The following is a 21,585-nucleotide window of genomic DNA, read 5'->3' on the forward strand; positions in this document are numbered from 1 at the left end:
TATTAATGACACTTGGCAAAGCTAGACATGGCTCCTATGCAAGCCCATAGGGTCAATGGCTACAAAATGCTGCTCTACTGTATGTAATAACCTAGTACTCCAAAAGGTAAAGCTGACCCTGCTCCTAATAGAGCAGCATAGGAGGCTTGGCAATGATTAAGGCTCAGTACAACTCATTAGTTTGCAGCTCAAGCAAAATGAGCACACATTATGACATCTGGTGCAAGGAAGGGGCACTGTGCAGATGAACCTGTGGGCATGCAAATTGTAAACACACATTGATTTCTGTCAGAATATGTTTGCATGGTATGACTTGGTATAAACCCCACAGTGTTTGAGGAGCAATCGCCTGTCACAAGGTTCATAAAGACTTCAATCACCTACGAAGAGCCAAACTGGACAAAATAAAATCAGATGTCTGTTCTCTACGGAGTGTTCTATGAAAGGGACAGCATTTGCAGAAACATATAGAGACATGTGTTTTGAATCTTGTCTCCTGACCTTGTTCTATCATTACTTTATTGATTAATGTGTTGTCTACTCATATTCCCAGGGCCAAGAGTCTCGATGAACTGGTGATGTTTCGTACTGATGAGCCTCCAAGTAGGTGGATCAGATCTCATGCTTTCTGTTTGTATAAGCCAAAACAATACATAGACAGAGCTTAATTTAATTACACAGCAGATTGCCATGCTGTTGAGGAAAATCACAAGTGCTTTTGCTGCCAAGCTTGAAACTTTGTGCCAAAAGAGCTCACAATCTGGGAGACAACAGTACATTCTGTCCACTTGTTATGAGAATAAAGAGGATTAATAAGGGGAGTACAGGAACAGAAAAGCTTTTGAAGATAAAGGGATACTTTACATTTCCTTTAGACCCCGGAAAGAGTGAGTTATTATATCTCTCAATCTCTGTCTGCATTCGTATGAAACCAGCCCCTCTGGGATTAAATGGCTTGACCCCTCCCCATGTTGCTATCTCAAAATGTTTTGGCTTCTCATGACATTCCTCAAACCTCTCCCCCCCCCCGAGATTACTTCAGATTTGCTCTGAATGTCACTTTAATTTAAATCAAGTGACAGTCTAGAGAAGTGTGGTACACCTTCCCCACTGAAAATGGCATTATTTCAATTATATTGGCTTCCTAGTCATTCCTTATATTTTAATCTGAGGGATTCCTGGGTTTGCCCAGTTTGTTGGGCAAATTCTGTATGCAGGATTGTATGAGAGCATTTCTTCTCTCACACCACAACTGAAGCCCATATTCCAGTGTTCATTGAAACAGGTGCCTCCATTCCATAATCTCCAGTTACACTTTTCTCATTTCGGGAGGTCATGGATGAACAAAAGAGCTGTGCACAAATAGTTTTTCTTTGATTCAATTCCAGGTCGAATCAAATCACAAAAAGAGAGAGAATTGATTCATTGAACTGGCTGGCCACAGCTGGCCCGGTAGACAGATCGAATCGGAAATTCACAAAAAAATCTATGAATTGCCCATAGGAAACTCAAATCAACCCTGTTCCCCATGAGTAGGTCCTAGGGACACCAAAGTGGGTTGATTGTTAGGGCATGACTTTACCAACCTACCACCCAACCCAAAAATCAATCTGGCAATCCGGCAATTTTTAATGAATTTTTGAATTTTATCTGTGTCAGTAGGTCCACGACCTGCTGACCCAGATAAAATTCAAAACAAATATTTGAAAGCAGCACAGAGGCATCCTTAGCAGCTAGAAACCATAGCCATAAGCTCAACTAAAACAGCATCTTCACTCAGCCATATTTTGACTGAGTCAGTGAGTACACCTTGCAATGCAGATTGTGGAGCTCAGCAGCAGACCACAGCAGTGAGTGAAAAACAAGACATGTTCAAGGCCAGACATGGAGATAATCTCTTACCATGAGAAGAAATCTTCTTTTTTCTCTTCTTCCCAAGCATAAGCATACATCCCTGCCTGCCTGCCTGTCTGCATATGGCTTCAGATGGGTTAGGGCACCAATCTATATCTCATCATTGGCCATGGTGGTGGTATGCACATGTGTCTGCGTGTGTCAGCAGCACTAATGGACAGACTGTGATGCATCTGGGTTTGGGGGTGGCCAAGGTGGGCAAACTGCCAATGGTGGTGCAGTGGGTGGGAGTGACCATGAGTCACTCAGCCTCCATGGCCAGCTCCAGATAGCCCAGCCGTGTGAGGCTGGCCTTCAGGAAGACCAGCCATTCCATCATGTTAGTATCCAAGCATGAGCAATGGGGTGTCACCACACCCACGACCATGAAGAACACCCTCTTGCTCTGGACATTGGTTGGCGTACATGGGACTAACCTTCCAGCAACCGTCACCAAGTCTGATGAGACTTGACAACGTGTTGACCAAAAGTGGATTGGCTCCATCTCCCAGCCTACCACCAGCTCCAGCAAGTACTGCAGCAGAAACTGCTCAGCAGTGCTGCAGGGCTCAGCTCCAGTACCCCTGGCAAGACAACAAGAAACCCCTCCATGAACCACCAGGAGGTACACGGAGGTGGAAAGGCCAGCTCACTTGGCCCTGTCCGGTACACCACGCTGTTGGACAGGGAAGCAGTGGTGATGGTGGTACTGCTAGAGGTGGACTGTGCACAAGCAGTAGGTGCTCCAGCACCCTCTTCCTGGTTGTGCCCCATCATCCTATTCTCAGCTTGCCTAACCTCTGCAGCGAGAAGGTCCCTCCAACTGGGCAGCTGGGCAGGGGTGACTGCTTTGCCCTTCATCCTTGGGTCACATAGACAAGACAAAACATGTGCTGCTGTTTTACCACAGTGTGTCCTGAGCTGATCCACCACTCCAGTCCTCGACCAACCTGCCAAGGCAATTACTTCCTCAGTGGTCAGTGTGGTCTGGAGCTGACCCGTCATCTTTCCAAGAAGAGTGATGGGCAATGCCTGGCTCAGTGTTGTTGTCTCAACACACAAGCTGTTCACGGCAACAAAGAATGGCTTGAATGCCAAGACAACCTAGGAAAGGAGCAACCAGTCCTGGCTGGATAGATCTCACACTTCATAGCCACGCCTCCTTGCCAGGGCATGGATGGCTAACTCTTGCTCCTGCAGGTGCTACAGCAAGAGAAAGGTGGAGTTCCACCAGGTTGGAACATCCTGAGGGATCAGGTGTTCAGTTAGGCCCAGCTCAAGCTGCCTCTCCTTAAACGTACATCTACCCTTTTTGCTCAGGTGGAAGAAAATTGCTACCTTGCACCAGGATGGTGCCCAGAGCCTGCAGCCGGGATGTCTCACCTGGCTGCAGCCCCAGAAGGGCCAAGCACATCCCTCATGACCAGGTTCAGAGTGTGTGCCACACAACAGATGGACATAAAATTCCCTGCTCAGCTGCCCTAGTTGTATTGGTGGCATTATCGGTGACCATGAACCCTCGGCAAGTTTTGGATGCCTGGTCAGCCATTCCTCCACTTGGTGATTGATGGTCATTGACAGTTCAGCTGCCATGTGCTCAGTGTCCAGCACCTCCACATGGGAGAAGAGCTGGTCTGTGGGAAGACTGCTAGCAATCATGCATTTTCCGCTTTGCTAAGCAGGGTTTTATTTTGCATTTGAATGGGAGACTACATGGGAGCACTGGGACCCCCAGTAGGGATGTGCAAACTGGCTCGATCTCAAGCTGGTTTGATATTGAACTTGGCCAGCTCGAGGTTCACCCCTGGCTCACCCTCAAGCTGAACCCCACCCTCCAGCCAGACCAGGCATTCTCATGGATTTTTTTTTAATTCACCACCTCCAGGGGATACTGCCACAGCCACAGGAGGGGGAGTCCTCTGGCTGTCTCAGTCCAGTTCAGATTCAGACCAGACTGGGCACACTGGTTTAATGCACACCCCTAAACCCCGGGTGATTCTTTTGCAGATGCTGCCCCATCGCCATCATCTCAAGATGCTTGGGGTCCTTATACCTGCTGACCTGTGTCCTGCAATGGATGCAGGCAGCATGGTGTGGGTCACCATGGCAGAGTGCAAAGGGGTCAATACCATGCTGCTCTACATCTGGAACTGTTTTGGTGATGGTGGTACTGGAGCTCCTGGTTCTTTCTGGGGGCCACTGCCGCCACCATCCTTCATCTGGGGCTGAGAAGGTCCAGGAACAACCAGAATGACTTCCACCTGCTCCTCCTAGGTCTCTGATGCCCCCATTCGCACTGCCAATGGGGACTGGGGAGGATGGAAAGAGCAGTCTGACTGGTCTAACAGTCAACAACACCTTCTCTTCTGCTACCACGGGAAGAAGAGCTTCTTCCCTGATGGGGAGGATCTTCCCCCTACTTCCACCTCAGCAGCCACAGGTGGCTGCTCTGAGGGGCCAGGCTCCTTTGAATCGGAGAGCCTGTGTGCAACCACATCAGCAGCAGAGACAACTCAGGGACTAGGTCCCTCTCACTGTCACACATCATGACCAGCAGCATCACCCCTCCTTCTGCCTGCCGCTCTGCTCCTGGCTCTGCTTCACACCCTCCCAGGCATCTTGGGTTTTTTTGTTTTTTTTAATTAAGTCTTAACATGATGGGAGGTGGGGAGGGGGAAGAAGAGAAGAAGCACATTTCAGGGAATGTGGGTTCAGGAGCAGACTATTTATGTTTTGTGTGTGTGACACACAGCACTATCTATAGCACTATGGTGCACACAGAGAAGCTAGAAAAATTAAATCCCTCCAAATAAAGAAGCAGGCTTTATTTGTGGGGTGGGAGGGGGTCTGATTTTGGAGGGGACCAAGAAAGCAACAATGGGGGAAGTCCAAGGGAAGGGAAGGCAAAGAACTGTGGGGAATTACTGTGGCCTCTCTCTAACCTCTCTCTAACCTACGGTCCTGCCACCCAATCCTTCCCTTCCCCAAACTAGGCCCTATTTAAATAACTCCGAGTTTTAATAACCTGATTGAGGCAAGTGGGAGGTTTCACTTTTCTGGCATCTTTTGCTAGGGGCAGACTCGAGTCGGCTAGCTGTTGCTCTTGGAGGCACTCTTGGGCCGAGCAGACACCGGGATTCAAAGGCTGGGGGAATGGGGGTGGGCACGAGAGAGAACCAGTGGGCAGGCTAGGCACCAGACAGAAGTCACAGCACACTAGCCTGCAAAAATAAAAAAATAAATATAAAAATTCAGTCCAGCAGCAGCAGTAGCAAAGAAGAGATGCAGGGAAAAATTAAAGAAAAAAGAAAAAGAAAAAGCTCTTCACTCTCTCCATCCCAACTCTCCAAAGAAGGAAGTGGAGAAGTGGAGGAGGCAGGGCGCCATCTTCACTTTTTGTCTTGCCATAGGAACATAGGAAGCTGCCATATACCAAATCAGATAATTGGTCCATCTAGCTCAGTATTGTCTACACAGACTGGGAACGGCTTCTCCAAGGTTGCAGGCAAGAGTGTCTCTCAGCCCTATCTTGGAGATGCCCGGGAGGGAACTTGGAAGCTTCGGCATGCAAGCTGGCAGGCGCTCTTCCCAGAGCGGCCCCATCTCCTAAGAGGAATATCTTACAGTGCTCACATGTAGACTCTCATTCAAATGCTCAGCAAAGGGGACAATATATGCTTGCTTCCACAAGACCAGCATTGCACATACAGTTGTCTCGAGCTGCAGGTTGTTGAACCTGCTGTGCTTGAGGCCAGAACATACCATTTGGCCGCAATAATATGAACTCTTTAGAGACTTATGGTGACATCGTTCCTAATTACATCCATGAATGCAGCAGTACAACTGTCAATCAATAAAAGCTGACTGCTGAGATAAACTGGAGTTTTGTTCTGGGTTTTATAGAGTGGAGTACATTGTGAACAAAACAAGAAATAAATAATGATATCCTCAACACATTTCCAGATTATTTAAACACACACACACCAAAATGAAAGATTTTAAATCTAAACAATTGCACTGTAACTGGTAAACAACTAACATTGTTTGATACTAAATTTTTTAGTGGAGTTATGCCAGACCAGTTTCCTAGAGCTCTACACATGAAATCAAATGCATTTCTTTGATCAGTTTTTAATGATGTTACCATGTCTCTTGTTTAATTAAATGAAACCATACTCTGTCACTTTTCATATGGCTTTATCATTCTTCATTCCCATCAAAAGTTTAACCATTTCAAAATTTTCTTCTATAGTACCCTTGGCACATTTTGGAACTTAACACTTTAGTACATGTTTCTAATCTGCCTAAATTTGTTTTTCTCAATACATGTAAAAATGTCTTCTAGTGCATGTCTAGTTATTTCAATCACAATAACGTATCACAGTTATTATGTTATTATTAGTTATATGAGAATGCTTTTTAGTGTAAAGTTGTCATTGAGACAACTGGGCACTAGGGATGTACAAAGAACTGGTTTGGAGGCCCTTTAGAAAGGTGGCTGGTTCTGCCGGTTCAATGGTGGGGGGGGAGTGCTGCTTTAAGAGTGGTGGAGGGTGCACTTACCCCCTCCCTCCACTCCTGCCCCGCCGGAGCTCCTTTCCCCCCAAAGTTAATTGGAGCTGCAGTGTACCTCCCTGCGGCCCCATTGACCTGATACAACCAGAGGTATCCAGTGCGCCTGCTTGAGCTGGCACAGGCACGTGCCCGCTGTGCCGTCTTGGTCATTCTGTGCATGTGCAATGTACACATGTCCATGACGGCATGTGCAGGTGCGCTGGAAACTTCTGGTTGCATCCAGGCCACGGGGCGGTAGAGAGGTACTTTGCCGCCCCGATTAATTTTGGAAAAAGGGAGCACTGGTGGGGGAAGAGTGGAGGGAGGGGTAAGTGCTCTTAAAGCAGCACCTCCTGCCATCAAACCACCCCCGCCTGGTTCCGTGCACATCCCTTCTGGGCACGCATGGGGATGTATTTACCCAAATAGAAGATTTCTCTGAATTTAAGATGACCCCCTTAAAAATAGAGGTTAAATACAGGTTATACTGTATTTACCTGAAAGGAAGAAGACTTTGAATTGAAGATGACACCCTCATTTCTAACATCAAAGAACTTAGAAAAAACCTAGTTTTGGATTTAGGTAAATACAGTATTTCACTGTTTTCAAATATTTTCACAAATGTTCACCGCCATTGCTCCTCATTCTAACTTTCAAGGATTTTGCCGACTGTCTTTTATTAGACCCATTGCTGTGAAGTGATACACATAAATGCCTGACTTTAAAGTCCTGTGAGGCTACAAGAACTCAATGTTGTGTGCAAATTTACTTTAAGAGGTGTTTAAGCCCTGCTGCACTGATTTGCATAGGGATCTCCAATTTTAAAATAAAATCCTGAAAATCTTATATAAAGGTAAAATTGAAATAGTCATATTACTAGTATTAATATTAATTAATTTCTTATCAGATATCATTTTAATATGTTAATATGCAAATGAAAAGTATGTCCTAAAATGTCCTTTTTGATTGTGGTGCTTCATTGATGGAAAACCCTTCCACACTAGAGAAGCTCACTTAGCTCCCACACTATGACATTTTCTTTTATTCTCCCAGATCTTTTGAGAGTTTTCAATTTAGCTGCCAATTTTAATTGCTGTGATTATTTTGCAGTGGTTTTTGTAACTGCGAACTATGTTTGTAATTGAAAGTTGCCTTGAAGACATTTTGTTTGAAAGGTAGTAAATCAATGTTTTAAATAAAAATATAAAATTAATATAATATAGAATAAAGTTTAATAAAAATGGAAATTCCTCTCATTTTTGTGCTTTTCAGTTGCCCCTTGGGGAAAAACCAAACCAAAACTAGATCGAGCACTTTTGATAGTCACAAACAAAACTATGGCTGTGTTCAGACATAACTCCAAACAGAGGCAAAAGTGCCAGTTGTTCATGTTTGTGGTTGTCCTAGTTTGTAGTGAGTTTCTCTGCTGAAACCTTGGGTTCCAAAGGGCCATTGTTTTATCCAAATTCTGCCACCACCATAAGCTGGGTTTTGTGCTGTGGCTCCTCCTGAAACCATAGAGAGAGTGGCTCAGAGCAGCCCAGAAATAGGTCAGCTCTATGCCAGCCATGTTTCTTACTGGCTGCCTCTCAGAGCTGTTGCTGTTGCCTCCACTCTCCTCCTGCTGTTGCTTGACAACAGAGAAGCTGCATCTAGCATCAATTTATTTAAAGGGAAAGTACCACATTGGAGAAAGCCCCTGTCCCATCCGCACAAAAAAGGATGGAATGCCAATTTGGGCACAGAAAGAGAGGTATCCTGCAATTCAGGACTGCAGAGATATGTGCACAAACACATGAAGCCCTGGTAACACCAGAAATTGAACAACTAGGATGTTTTGTCACCAAGGACACACATGCCAGGCCTTTGGGGGAGTGGTACCATGGCACCGGTAGAAATACCAAAGTGTTGATCCCATGCACAGAGGGGCTCCCATCAATGCTACATCTGGAATAAACCTGTGGAAACCCCAGCCAAGGCAACCTCCCTGTGGTCCAGTCATATAAAGAGACAATATATAGACCCACAAATCTGGTGTCTGTCTCTGCCTATTGGATTGGATTTCCTGAGCAATCTGAAACCTTTGCACATTGCCAGGCATGCAGGACCTTTACTTGGAATTTCCAAATAAGATGTTTTAACAGCTTCCTTCTGGGAAAGGGGAAGGAACACATGCATAAATAACTCTTTCATTAATAACACACTTGATCTAGTGTGGCTGCTCAGCAAGGCATTCTGTCAAAGGTCTTGCATGCATTGTCTGGTTGGGCAGCAGGGCATTGATTTCTCTGGATGCCAGGCAGGGGCGTAGCAAGGTTGGAGTGGGCCCAGAGACAAGATTTTAAAATGGGCCCCCCCCAAAGTCCAGGGCCTCCGCACACCCCAGGCCCCCAAGGATTTAAGTCTGATATTCCAAAATAAGTATGCTGCCTGCAAATACATTTCACTGAATACACACACACACGTCACAATATATAGTGATATACATTGAGTACTATACATTTGTATTACTTTTAATGCCTAGAACACACTAGAAAGATGAATTATTAAAATGGGCCCCTCGCTGCAGATTAGCAAAGGAGACTTTCAAGCATGCAGGGTGAGCCTATGTTTGTTTTCTCAGAATTCTGAACAAATTCAGTCAAGTTTGATTGCAGGAGGTTTTTCACAGGAGACTTTTAAAGCCCTTTAAGACACATCTCCTCTGGAATGGAGGTGCTGCATTCACATGTTGGCCAGATTTACCCTGAAGTCCCTGCAAGTTATTGGGGAGCAGTTCACACACAAGAAAAATAAAATAAAATAAAAGCACCACACATGCTTCACAGTTCTCACTCAGACTTTCTGGGTTGCAAAACAACTTGAACATAAGTGCATTTATAAATGAATGAATGAATAAATAAAATTAATAAAATACTGTTCCAGAAGTTTTTGCAATTTTCTGCCATGAAACAAGCCACGTATAGGACTTTTTAGATAGTTTTTTTTAAGTCAGCAAATTTTCCAAGCTGTTTCAAAATAAATATTCAGAGACTTCTCGGTCCCTCCCCCCCCCCATATCCAAGCCCTATGGCAAGCAGATCCCTATATATGGGGGGGGGGGAAAGGTAACCACAAAAAGGAGTTCACACTCTACCTGGCAAATGCTGGTCTGGGTTAAGCAGGGCAGCAAGGGATCTTCTGCTGCAGAGAACACTCGGGCTGCCTCCTCCTTCCTGGCTTGCTTGGGCCCTACTCGAGTTCAGGCTTCACTGCGGCCTACACGGAGGCCTCCGTGGAAGCCCCGCCCACCCGCCGATCAGCTGAGAGGCGGGAGAAAAGGAGCTCTTTGCCGCTTGCCTGCTGCTTCGATTGCGGGCCAGCAGAACAAGCAGGAGAGACCGCGAAGAGGGCAAGTGGCTGAGAGGCTATGGGGCTGGGCAGGGGGCAATGGGGAGTCACATGAGGTGTCCCTGGGGTGCCCCTCCAGGCAGTGGGGCCCCCAGACAACTGTCTCCCCTTGCCCTATCATTGTTACGCGCCTGATGCCAGGACAGTATCTGTATGTTTATGGTTCCCTTGGACAATTCTACTCCCTCTGACTGTATAGAGGGGTGCCTTCAACTCTACACATATATATGTGTGTATCCACATGTTTAGCCTTGCCCCCCCCCCCCCGCGAGCTTGGAGTTACCCTAAATTGGTGCAGTATCATGTGTACTGGCAAATGAAATTCTTCCATGAACAACATAACACAAAGTTTGGCCTAAAAGAAAGTCACTAGGTTTTTTCAGTGTTTCTGTTCTATTTGTTGTATCAATTTGTATAGGAAGGGAACCCAGCCCTTTCCTCTGGGTTGCAAGCACGCAGTCTCAGACATACCTCATGAAAGCCCTGTGTGACAGTAACATGTGCAATAGGTTTATGTCCCCTTCTCCCAAGGACCGCTCTGTCATGAGAGTGCCTGGCCATTGAGACACACATGTGAGCTGGAGGCTGTTGCCACAACTCGTTTACTAGATCCATGCAAGGCCCTTGGGAAGTGTACCCCAACAACACCTTTCCCAGTCCCAGCAACTTCAGCAAACCCATAAGAACATAAAGAACATAAGAAGCTGCCATATACTGAGTCAGACCATTGGTCTATCTAGCTCAGTATGGTCTACACAGACTGGCAGCAGCTTCTTCAAGGTTGCAGGCAGGAATCTCTCTCAGCCCTATCTTGGAGAAGCTAGGGAGGGAACTTGGAACCTAGATGCTCTTCTCAGAGTGGCTCCATCCCCTGAGGGGAATATCTTACAGTGCCCACACATCAAGTCTCCCATTCATATGCAACCAGGGCAGACCCTGCTTAGCTAAGGGGACAAGTCATGCTTGCTATCACAAGACCTGCTCTCCTCTCATCAAACCCACTGTGTTAACCCCACAGTGTTAACACCCCCTCTGACAATCTGGTCTCCCCACAACACATATCCATGTGTTTTTTTTGTCCTGCACTGCCACCTGTCCTGCCAGGGATCATTCACATCCGTGGGGGCCTTGTCCTGGGATGCCTCGTGGCAGCCAATTTACATATGCCGCAATTTTGGTCCCAGCCCAGCCCATTTGTCTGTGGATGTAGGATCCATCCCTGCTATCTCCAGAGGTGCACTTGGTAATTTTGGAGCCCGGACCTAAAGGCCTTTGGAGGGCCCCCCTCCCCTGCAAATTAAGTATCATCATGCTCAGCTGGGTGACCACACCACCCGGGACAGACTAAAGAGGATTTGGGGGGGGGGGCCCAGGGGCTGTCGAGGCCCTGAACTTCAGCCCGGAATTTCAGGGGTAAGAGTGCCTCAAAGTATCTCCCAACTCTGCCCATCTGAAACTACTTGGACAGATGGAGTGGACCAGACTTCTTAGTCTGGAAGGGTTGCAAGCAGTGGGGAAGTATGGAGTATGAGTTCTGTTATTAACCAGAGATACCAGGAGCCCCACATCAGCAGGGGTCCTATAGATGGATAGCCTAACTCATGAGAGTGCAGTCCAATAGTGACCCAAAGCTCATGGTGCCTCTTCCCCCCCCCCCAGTGGACTAGCCATCTCATAACAAGGCTAATCCCAGACCAGCAGTCAGCATGGGGGCAAGAGTGTGTTGGGGCTTCCTGGGCTGCTTGGCCCAGGTCTATGAGTCCAACAGGATCCTTTGTCATGTGGACCTAACCTCAATCTCTTGCCTGTCCTCATATACATATTATCTCCTAGGAAGTCATCATGACCTCTTCCCAGAGTAACATGGCCCTTCACCATCCCACAGTATCAATAATTGTGTTTTTGTGAGACTGTATGGCTGCAAGTGATGTTAAGAAAGATGTATTTATTTATTCATTCATTCATTGAATTTTTATACCACACTACCCAATTCGGCTCAGGGCGGTTCACAAACAAAACAAAAACAGTTAAAATCAATCACCAATAAAAACAAAAAAAAATTAAAATACCATAAAACAATTTAAAAACCCTAAAAACAAAACAAAACCCGCAGTACATTAAGAAACAAAACAAAACCTTACAACAACTTAAAAGCCTTGGAAGGCCATGCCAAACAAATAAATCTTAAGGGCTCTCCTGAAGGTCAATAAAGAGTTTAAATTACAAATTTCTGCAGGGAGCACATTCCACAGCCCAGGAGCAGCTACAGAGAAGGCCCACCTCTGGGTCACCACCAGACGTACCAGTGGTAACTGGAGACGGACCTCCTCAGATGACTCCTCAGATGAGCAGGGAATGTATTTTCCCTGCTGGAGCTAGATGATAAGATGTCAAAAGGCCACGATCATACTGGGCATGCCCCCTCAATGGTCATGGCTAATGGTTGCCACTTTACTGATGTCCTGATGCCTTGCCCCTGGTCTGGTGATGTGTGCTTGCTGGAATGCAGCCTCAATGAACCAGGAAGCGGGAGGGGTCCCTCTGCCCAGAAGCCAGAGCTTGCAAAAATGCAGTTGAATGATCATCTGTGGGATGATTCCCGGCTTCACAGATTAACCAGAGGTCCATCTACCTGGGGGTTCACACTATGTCCAACGGGTCCCAAGTCTTCTAGTTCACAAACACAAAATCCAAATATCTCAAAAAGAAAAAGTGAAATAATTTGGCATGAACATCCTTAAGCATGATCCCTGATTTATGCTCTGAGCTTGCTATCCAGACAGGTTGCCCTAGATATTTGCACCTGTGTAAAGTGATCCCTTTTCCCTACCCTTATTTGGGCTATTCTTACCAATATTTAAGCTTTATTAATTTTTTTACTAATTCAAACTAAGTCAACTTTTTTTTCATAATCTTGGACCCCGTTTGCACATACATGTTTATTGCATAATGCTTTGCATGTATAAATGGACCACCACAGATACACTATCTCAGATAAAACTTCAATTTCACTGATATGCAATACTTTTCAGGGAAGCCCATTTACACATTCAGCGGCCAGCCATCAACTGTAGAGAAGCAACAATGTGTGAATCAGACCTTGTTTTTAACAGATTGCATACTGCTGGAACAGCCGAGACGGTGCCTTCAGAGACATCCAATTTAAACAAACATTATTCACTAACATAACTTACTGCTTATCATATGCACTATTATAGTTGCTTTGAAATATTAAGCTCTACAAAACAAAGCTGCATTATTCTGTTTTAAAGGCAAAGTGTGCTGTCAAGTCAATTTAGACTGCTGGCACCCACGGAGCCCTGTGGTTTTCTTTGGTAGGAGGAATTGCCTCCATTGCCTCCTCCCGTGCAGTATGAGATGATGCCTTTCAGCGTCTTCCTATATTGCTGCTGCCTGATATAGTACCAGCGGGGATTAGAACTGGCAACCTTCTGCTTGTTAGTCAAGCATTTCCCCGTTGCTCCACTTAAGGTGTACACTCTCCTTATTTATTTTGATATTTGTATCCCATGATTTGGTCATTTGAGACAGTCAACATTGCTCTCTGGGCTTCTCTCCCATCTGCCCCTTCCTGTGATCATCCACTAGAATGTAATGGTAACATACAGAGAAGCACTTTGTATGAACCAATGATGCGGAGATACATTCAGCATCAGTACATTCTCTGATCATAATGATACTATTCAGTCCTGACCTGATTGTGGATATTGATTCTTTGTTCACTTGATTACAGGGTTGTACAAGCAATAGTTAAGGTGGGACCCTTTTAAAAACATGCTATTGTTATTCTATTTATTACAAAATGAAAACAATTTGTCCTATCAGTATATTGCCTCCAGCCTAAGAGGCAGGATGCCTCTAAATACCAGTTGCAAGGGAGCAACAGCAAGAGAGGGGGCATGCCTTCACTTCTTGCCTGTGGGCTTCCCAGAGGCATCTGGTGGGCCACTGCATGAAACAGGATGCTGGACGAGATAGTCCTTGGGCCTGATCCAGCAGGGCTGTCCTTATGTTCTTATATCATTTGGCACAGAATATTTACAGAGTATTGGATGGGGTGAGATCTGTCCAGTTTTTTTTTAAAGACACACAGATGAGTTATAGCAGCAATTGGCATAACAGACAATATCATTTCAGGTGATTCAGCATGACCCAGCCTTTATATCTCACCTTTACATAACAACAGCTGAAACAGCAGCATAGAATTGGATTGCTCACCAACTGAATCTGAAGGCTATATGTTGCTCTCCTCTTCTTTTCAGTCAGCATGATTCAGGACTTTCCAGGTGTGAGAGTACAGTATAAGTAAGTGCATTCCTGTAGACACTTGTCATTTAACTTCTTTATAAATTAAAGTTGAATTGTATAATCATTTTTATTTTGCTTTCATCTTGGCAGGAGCAAAATGCAGTATTGCACTTTGTGAGATGTGAGACAAATTTGCCAGATCCAAAGAGCCATGAAAATAGTTATTCGAGCCCTAGGCGACTGCAGATTTATTTTTCATTAACATCTCCCCCATTCTCCAGTGCTACATGGGAAGCCTCCATTTGAAACAATGGGGAGCTTCAAAATTAGTAGGGGTGTGCAATCAGGTTCGAATCTGAACTGGTTCAATATTGAACCAATTTGGTTTGAAGGTTCAGGGTTGAGCCAAACCACCCCCGGTTCAGCTCAGTGCTGGACCGAACACACACACACCCCAGTTCAGGGTTTCATAGAACAGTTTTTTGGGGGAAACAATCTTTCTTTTAACGTGTGCCCTCCAGGGGGCTTCTCCAAGGTGGCGGGGGGGGGGTCCAAAAAGGTTCCCCCTCCCCCTGTGGGCCTTTTCCTAAAAATCGCTCTGTTAAGATGTCTTCAGCCCTTTCTGGGCCTATTTCCCAGTGCAGTGGCCATTTTGGAGGCTGCCGCACCTGCGCAATGGGGCCCTCCAGTGGTCATGATTCACCAGGCAGTTGAGATCTAGAATAGAGCTTGTAATGTTCAGCAGTCACATTCAAAGTAGGGTTGAAATGATCATCTAAAGCTTGAAGAACAGCTTCATAAAGGCTGGCATCCCCTTCCAAGTTGGTAGGAAATAGCAAATGAATATATATTATTTGGCCTTCAGTGAAGCAATATAGCCTTCTGCTTTGCTGGAGTAAAATCAGGGTTCTGTATGTTGAGGAGGTAATTGTAGAAATAGGACTTCCATTGTTTCCAGGGAACAGCAAGTTTTCCTAGGGTGTGCTGGAAATTCTCTGTGGTGAGAGAATCCCTTTTTTCAATATAGCAGAGTGCACAGAGGCACAAACACAGAGGATTTAGTTAGGCATGCATGTGTGATAAGAGTAAAGTAACTTGGAGCCAATTGCTAGTTTCAAATCAATATAAAAGGTATTTATTACGGAACTCCATTCTAGATAGGAAAGTGAGGATTTAGGATCTCTAATCTATCTATCTAAATGGATGCAGATGGATTCACCATCTTCTCTGCACATATGGTGCAGGGCAAGAGACTTGCCATGTTGCAAGGTCAACAGCCAGGTAGCAAGAGAGAGAGAAGGAGGAAGGAAGTTGAATCCCCTAAGATTAGCAATCTACATTTCAAAGGGATAGCATCAGAGCAGCGGGAAGTGATGACCAAATGTCTTTGACCTTCTAGCCCTCTGACTTACTAGTCTGTCCTCCACTGTCTGAGGCAAAGAGACAGCGCAAAGTCCTTTACTTCCAACAGGGTGGACAAGAAAAAAGGTGGCCGTTGGATCTAAGTCATGCTGCAGTGGGCATCCAGTGAACAACAGAGTCCAGGATTGAGAAGGGGGAAGTACCTTCAGGGGTTGTGCAGGTCAGGGAGCTGGAGAAGCAATCAGTAGCAGCAATAGTTGTTAATGCAACTACTCTGAGGTGATTGGCGAACACCCCTAAATGCATTCGGGCTTTGTGTCGGGAATTAGTGAACTAGGGTGGAACAGTCCCACATCAGTATAATTTTCATGCAAAGCTTTGGTTACGGGTTTTGAAGTTCAAAACAAAGGAACGTTTTGTCTGGGGTTCAGGGGTACAGTGGAATAAGAAAGTTGATTAAAGCAATGTTATTACAAGATGAACCAGATAACTGCAAAGAGGAAATTTAGCTTAGTGTCTGAATTGAAATAACTTCTAGGATAGCTAGAGAAAAGAGGCTTGAAAGAAACAGGTTTTCAGATTTAAGAAAAGGAGCGGGGGTAGAGTGAGCCCAGAGGGGCACAAGGATTATCATATGACCTCACCCTTCCTTTAGTGGCGACTGAACCTTCATGGCTCACATGCAACTGAAGGACCTCTTTCTTCAGGGATGGAAGCAGGTGATGAAGAAGTGAAAACAGCTCGGAGGTTAGGCAGCAAGGGTAAACCCAAAAGGTGTCTGTTCTTGTGTAGCCAGCTTCTAGTGGCAGCAAGATGGGCTGGATAGATCAGGCCAGATCGGGCCAGTGAGGAAGGCTGATCTGAAGGCTGGAAGCATGATTGGCACACAGAGCAAGGCTAGATGTTATAGCAGGCACCAGGTTTAGTGTCCAAAACGTGGGTGACTCCAAATTGTAGAAACCAAATGAAGCACACTGGTTCAAGAAACCAGGGGCAATTATAGCCCCCAATGTTTCCTGAGATAACATTCCAGCTGCTATTCTTTCCTGGGAAGGGCAACTCTGGTGAATCTCAAAAGGATTCACTGTCTGTGTTTGCTGTGTGTGGGTAAAACACAATGATTTGAATGTGTTGAGACGAGCAACTCATATGTAAATGAAGTGAATGAACATGCACGTGTGGTATCTTTTAGGTCAGAAGAACCTAGTAAACCAATCACTATTTTAATGAGTACACCTCTGAGTTCCTATCTCCCACTTAGCTCTTTAGTGAGGGGAAGGGAGTTGCATTTGCTGTGCCTTATCTGACTTTCCTACTGAGGTGATTTGGCTTGTCTGAGGCAATTGCAGTGGAGGGGAAGTAAAGGGGTCAGTCTTAGAACATAAAGACCTTGAGAGGAGGCTAACTCGGAAGTTAAGTCTGGAGTCAACACAGACATTCCCTAATATCGGGAAAGGTGCAAGGCTAATCCCCTTTCAATTTGCTAAGCTGCTGTTGAATCTGGGAATGTCCGTCCCACTGCTGGCTATGTGACTGGCCCCCAATATGCCAACAAACAGGAAATCATAATCCCATGAGACTCCTGATCACATTAAAAGTGAGAACCACAAGCCTGTGGTCTCAGACATAACCAGAGAGGCTTCTGGGAGCCCAAAGAATATAGGCCCAGTAATTCAATGAAAGGAAGATGCAGGACCTTGCACAAGCTTTACAGGCTCACATGCATAACTGTCAGGGATGTGCATGGAACCAGTTTGGAGGTCCTTTATGGACCTCCGAACCGGTTCGATTGACCGGTGGTTCCAAGGCGGGGGGCATACCTTTAAGGGTGTGGGAGAGTGCCCTTACTCCTCTTGCCCCATTTCCCCCACTGGCGATCCATTGAATAAGTCCATGTCAGGATGGCAGAGTACCTCCCTGCTTCCCCAGTGTCCTCCTCAGACGGAAGTTAAAGGAAGTACCTGGTGCTCATGCACATGCCTGCCAGACAAGCACACAAGAAAGTGTGATGTGCACACGCACACACCCAGCACGCACACACACCCCAGGCACTTCCTTTAACTTCCGGCTGAGGAGGACACCAGGGATTAGCCTTGTACCTTTCCCTATATTAGGGAATGTCTAAGTAGACTTCAGAGTTAACTTTTGAGTTAGTCTGAGCTAAATCACCTCAGCAGGAAAGTCAGATAAGGCACAGCAAATAAGGCACAGCAAACAAGTCAGATAAGGCACAGACCTATTCAACAGAGTGCCGGCAGGGAAAATGCAATGGGAGGGGTAAGGGCACCCACCAACCCTTAAAAGTATGCACCCCCACCTTTGAACCACCCCCTGCCGGTTCCATACACATCCCTAATAGCTGTTTCAAATTTTTTGTTGCCAAATGTTTTAGAACATTTCTTCCCTTGTAAACAGGAAGAAATCTTATGCTGGTTTAACTAAGACTTTAGTCAGAAGCAACTCCATTTTTCTCCTTCTCCTTCCCCTCCCTTTTCTTTCTTACTGCTCCCCCATACTCTCTACAGGATCTCTGCTGGGACAAACATCCAAAGACTAAAGATTATTAGATATAATGCAACAGATATCAACTTTTTTTACCATTTGGACCTGGCAATCCTAATAGGAATTAATCTGCATGTCATTTTCAACCTATTATTTGAACTTTCAGAAGTGGGAACTGGTTTGTGTGTGGGGAGCGTTAAGCATGTGCTGTGCTGGGAGAAGGAATGTGTGGCAAATACCATATACACCATCTCCTTAGCAAACAATGTGCTTGCACAGCACTGGCAAAGATAAATATTTATTAACTGCACAGACCTGCTAAAGTGAAATATTTATTAGTAACCTTATAAAAGCATTTTCTCACAGTGAGGCTGAAAGTAGCATGATACTTTTTTAAAAGGGAAATTTTATTTTATTTTATTTTTAATGACATTTAATACATACCCTTGCCTATATAAATTGTTGCTCCTGGTATAATCATGGCAGTCACATGTCTGTTTAAGAAGCCTTTGCTTATCAGATTGAATATCTTAACTTTCACATTATAACATATATTTTATGGACACATTGGTGTTTAAAAGGAAGTGAAAGTTGATTATTTCCCACTCCGGTATAAAAACAAGTCATTGAAAGAAACACATTTTCTCTCTCCTTGACCTTCCAGTTGTGACATATGGCCATTTTAAACAATTTGTTTCAATTGGTGTATGAATGGTTGCATTGACTGCCTTTCTGTTCAAGTTCAGAGAGACAAATGACAATAGAGGGTCTTTGTCTTATAACTTTTGTATGAGGTAAGGTCTCCACAAATGTTACAGATAATTTCTTTTCTTGTTTTGGAAGCCAACCATGCTAGTTAATATGATAGACTTCTGGTACAATAATTAGAGTTCATAATTTCAGCAATCAAAGCAGGAGCTGAACAGCCAAGGCTTTGTCTGGATTCTTGTGAAATCAGCACAAGTATTTGGGAAAGTGTATTTGCGCTAAGCAGTAGGAGGGAAACACTTCTGGGTAATAAAATCTCCATTAAATTTCACCATTAGGTCATAACAAAACAAACAGTACGGAAACTACTCTCCCTCTTCACCCCCCACCTTTAAAAAGCAATTATGTTTCAGATACAAATTCTACTGAGGAATTCAAATTAGCATCCACAAGGTTACACAGGAATAAAACAGAAAGGAAGACTTCAGTCTTCAAGCTGTGTTAGAAGTACCACCTGAGGCTATCCTCACAGTCATGCAAAATCGGTGTAAGGGAGCCTAGCCCAATTTTGCATGCGCGTGAGAACCACCAGGCTCACAGCCGAACCCGGTCTCAGGAAAGCGGGTCACCCGCTTAAACAACTCTCCCCTAAGCCCAGGTTAGCGGAGTGAGCGCTCCGCTAACCCAGGCTTTCTGATCGTGAGTTGCTGCAGTGCGGCTCCATGGCGCAGCAACTCACGAGTAGACCCCCAACCGGGAGGCTGAAAAGGGGTCTCTCCAGCATGCCCTGCACACAGCGCCCGATCCTCCCAACCCCCACCGACTCCGTAATGGACCTGGCAGTCGTGTGGGCGGCCACTTTGGCTGCCTGGAGCAGACTGACTGCTCGTCTGCGGGGAGAGCGGGCTTAGCTTGCTCTCCCCACAAACCCCATCTAGGCTCTTCTCAATAATCATGAGAAGAGCCTTCCTATCTGATCATGAACATTCAGGGCTGGAAGTAATCTATTACTGCACGCAACAATATTTGTGCCTAAAAGTAGTCGCTTTTAGCTACTGCTCCAAGGAATTCATCTAGAGTTTGAGCATATCCAGTTTGATTTTGGAGCGCAGATTCCTGAGGTGGATCACACAGTGCTTTGTTGGCCAAACTACAAGTTAATCCCACTGAAGACAGGATTAATAGGAACATAGGAAACTGCCTTCTACTGAGTCAGATACTTGGTCCATCTAGCTCAGTATTGTCTGCAGAGACTGGCAGCAGCTTCTCCAAGGTTGCAGGCAGGAGTCTCTCTCAGCCCTATCTTGAAGATTCCAGGCAGGGAAATTAGAACCTCAGATGCTTTTGCCAGAGTGGCTCCATCCCCTACAGGGAATATGTTACAGTGCTCACACATGTAGAGCCAGTGTGGTATAGTGGTTAGAGTGCTGGACTAGAACCGGGGAGACCCGAGTTCAAATCCCCATTCAGCCATAAAACTAGCTGGGTGACTCTGGGCCAGTCACTTCTCTCACAGCCTAACCTACTTCACAGGGTTGTTGTGAAAGAGAAACTCAAGTATGTAGTACACCGCTCTGGGCTCCTTGGAGGAAGAGCGGGATATAAATGTAATAAAAATAATGTAGTCTCCCATTCAAATGCAAACCAGGGAACACCCTGCTTAGCAAAGGGGACAATACATGCCTGCTACCACAAGACCAACTCTCCTCATGTCCCTTCTTTGAGGGCTGAGGCTTGAGATTATGGCCTGTGTGTGTGTGTGTGTGTTTGGTGCAGGGGGAGGGCGCATTAATTCTTTGTTCTTATACTATTTTAACATGGAAAATCAGTCCCCTGAATATTTTTGCTTAATGAATTGCGTAGTGTGGCTCTGAAACTCTACTCAGTTTCAAAAGCCATTTGCCATGTGGCCTGAGCAAAGGCGGGATGCAACTGTTTGAGAACACAACCCAAAACCCTCTTTGGGTTTGGATAAGTGTGTGTGTGTAAAATCTTGGCCATTGATTATAAAACTATAACGTTTTTATAGTTTAAAAATTTACACAGCTAAAACTTGCTTTCGGCTGCAGCCTTCCCTTTTTCTTCTCCCTCTCCTCTCCTCCCCTGTCCCCCATCCCCCTCTGTATGCCCTCACTGCAGCCCCACCCATGGGGCCTGAGTGCATCGATACCACCACTGTTCCCTCTTGCCGTCTCTTCCTGGGCATGCGTTGTCTACCCACTAGTCAACTGCTCTCTGCATCTATAGCAGCAGCATGCATCCAGCTTCACCTACCTGAAGTCGCTCAAGCTGTTGGTCCCTCAGCGGTCATCCCTCAGCAGCTGGTCCCTCAGCAAAGATCACTGTCACAATGCCCACTTGCTGCTCTCTGACTGCTTCTGGCTCCACAGCAGCACACCATTGGCCCGTTTTGTCTCCGTGTTGGTGAAAAAGAGCAAGCCAGAGTGGAATTGACATGGCAGGAGAGTGGGGGTGGGTGGGATGGAGCCAACATGGCAATGGAGTAACCACTTTGTCAGAGAGTTCCTGTGTCTTCTTCATCCTCCAGTGGCCAAATTGGGCTGAAAAGCTTTTTTTTAAATTAGCCTGGTGTGAATCAGATTGGTTTTTCCTCCTTGACATTTGACGTCCTGGAACATCCTGGACTGTTTGGATGGCAGGCGAGCCAGCCCAAGCATGCCAAGGAGGAGGAGTGAATATACCAACAGGAGTGGTGTCAGCATGCTCTGGCTCCATGAGCAAGACTGTGGTGACGTGGCGGGGAGGGGATACCAAGGCCAGGTGGCAAATTGCTCCATGCTTCCAGCAGTGACTTTCCTTGAGCTGCCTCTGGTGTCGGCACACTTCTTTGATGAATGTGACTAATCACCTACAGTTTGGTCAAAAAAATTGTGGCAGTGCTAAATC

The 21,585-nt window shown here is 45.6% G+C and overlaps 2 long non-coding RNA genes across 2 annotated transcripts in view; one reads left to right on the forward strand and one right to left on the reverse strand.

The window, feature by feature from the left end:
- LOC128328366 (uncharacterized) overlaps nucleotides 1-9,758 on the reverse strand; it is a 28,259-nt gene extending 18,501 nt beyond the window's left edge. The window contains exon 1 of the long non-coding RNA XR_008309166.1: nucleotides 9,584-9,758. This is a non-coding gene — a long non-coding RNA (uncharacterized LOC128328366). The remainder of the gene's footprint in view (nucleotides 1-9,583) is intronic.
- Nucleotides 9,759-14,004: 4,246 nt separating this feature from the next.
- LOC128328368 (uncharacterized) lies at nucleotides 14,005-18,339 on the forward strand. Its single transcript, XR_008309169.1, has 2 exons — nucleotides 14,005-14,163; nucleotides 17,994-18,339. It is a non-coding gene; the product is annotated as an uncharacterized LOC128328368 (long non-coding RNA).
- The last annotated feature ends 3,246 nt before the right edge of the window (nucleotides 18,340-21,585 follow it).

The sequence above is a fragment of the Hemicordylus capensis genome, chromosome 5 (assembly GCF_027244095.1).
Source record: "Hemicordylus capensis ecotype Gifberg chromosome 5, rHemCap1.1.pri, whole genome shotgun sequence".
NCBI lineage: Eukaryota > Metazoa > Chordata > Lepidosauria > Squamata > Cordylidae > Hemicordylus > Hemicordylus capensis.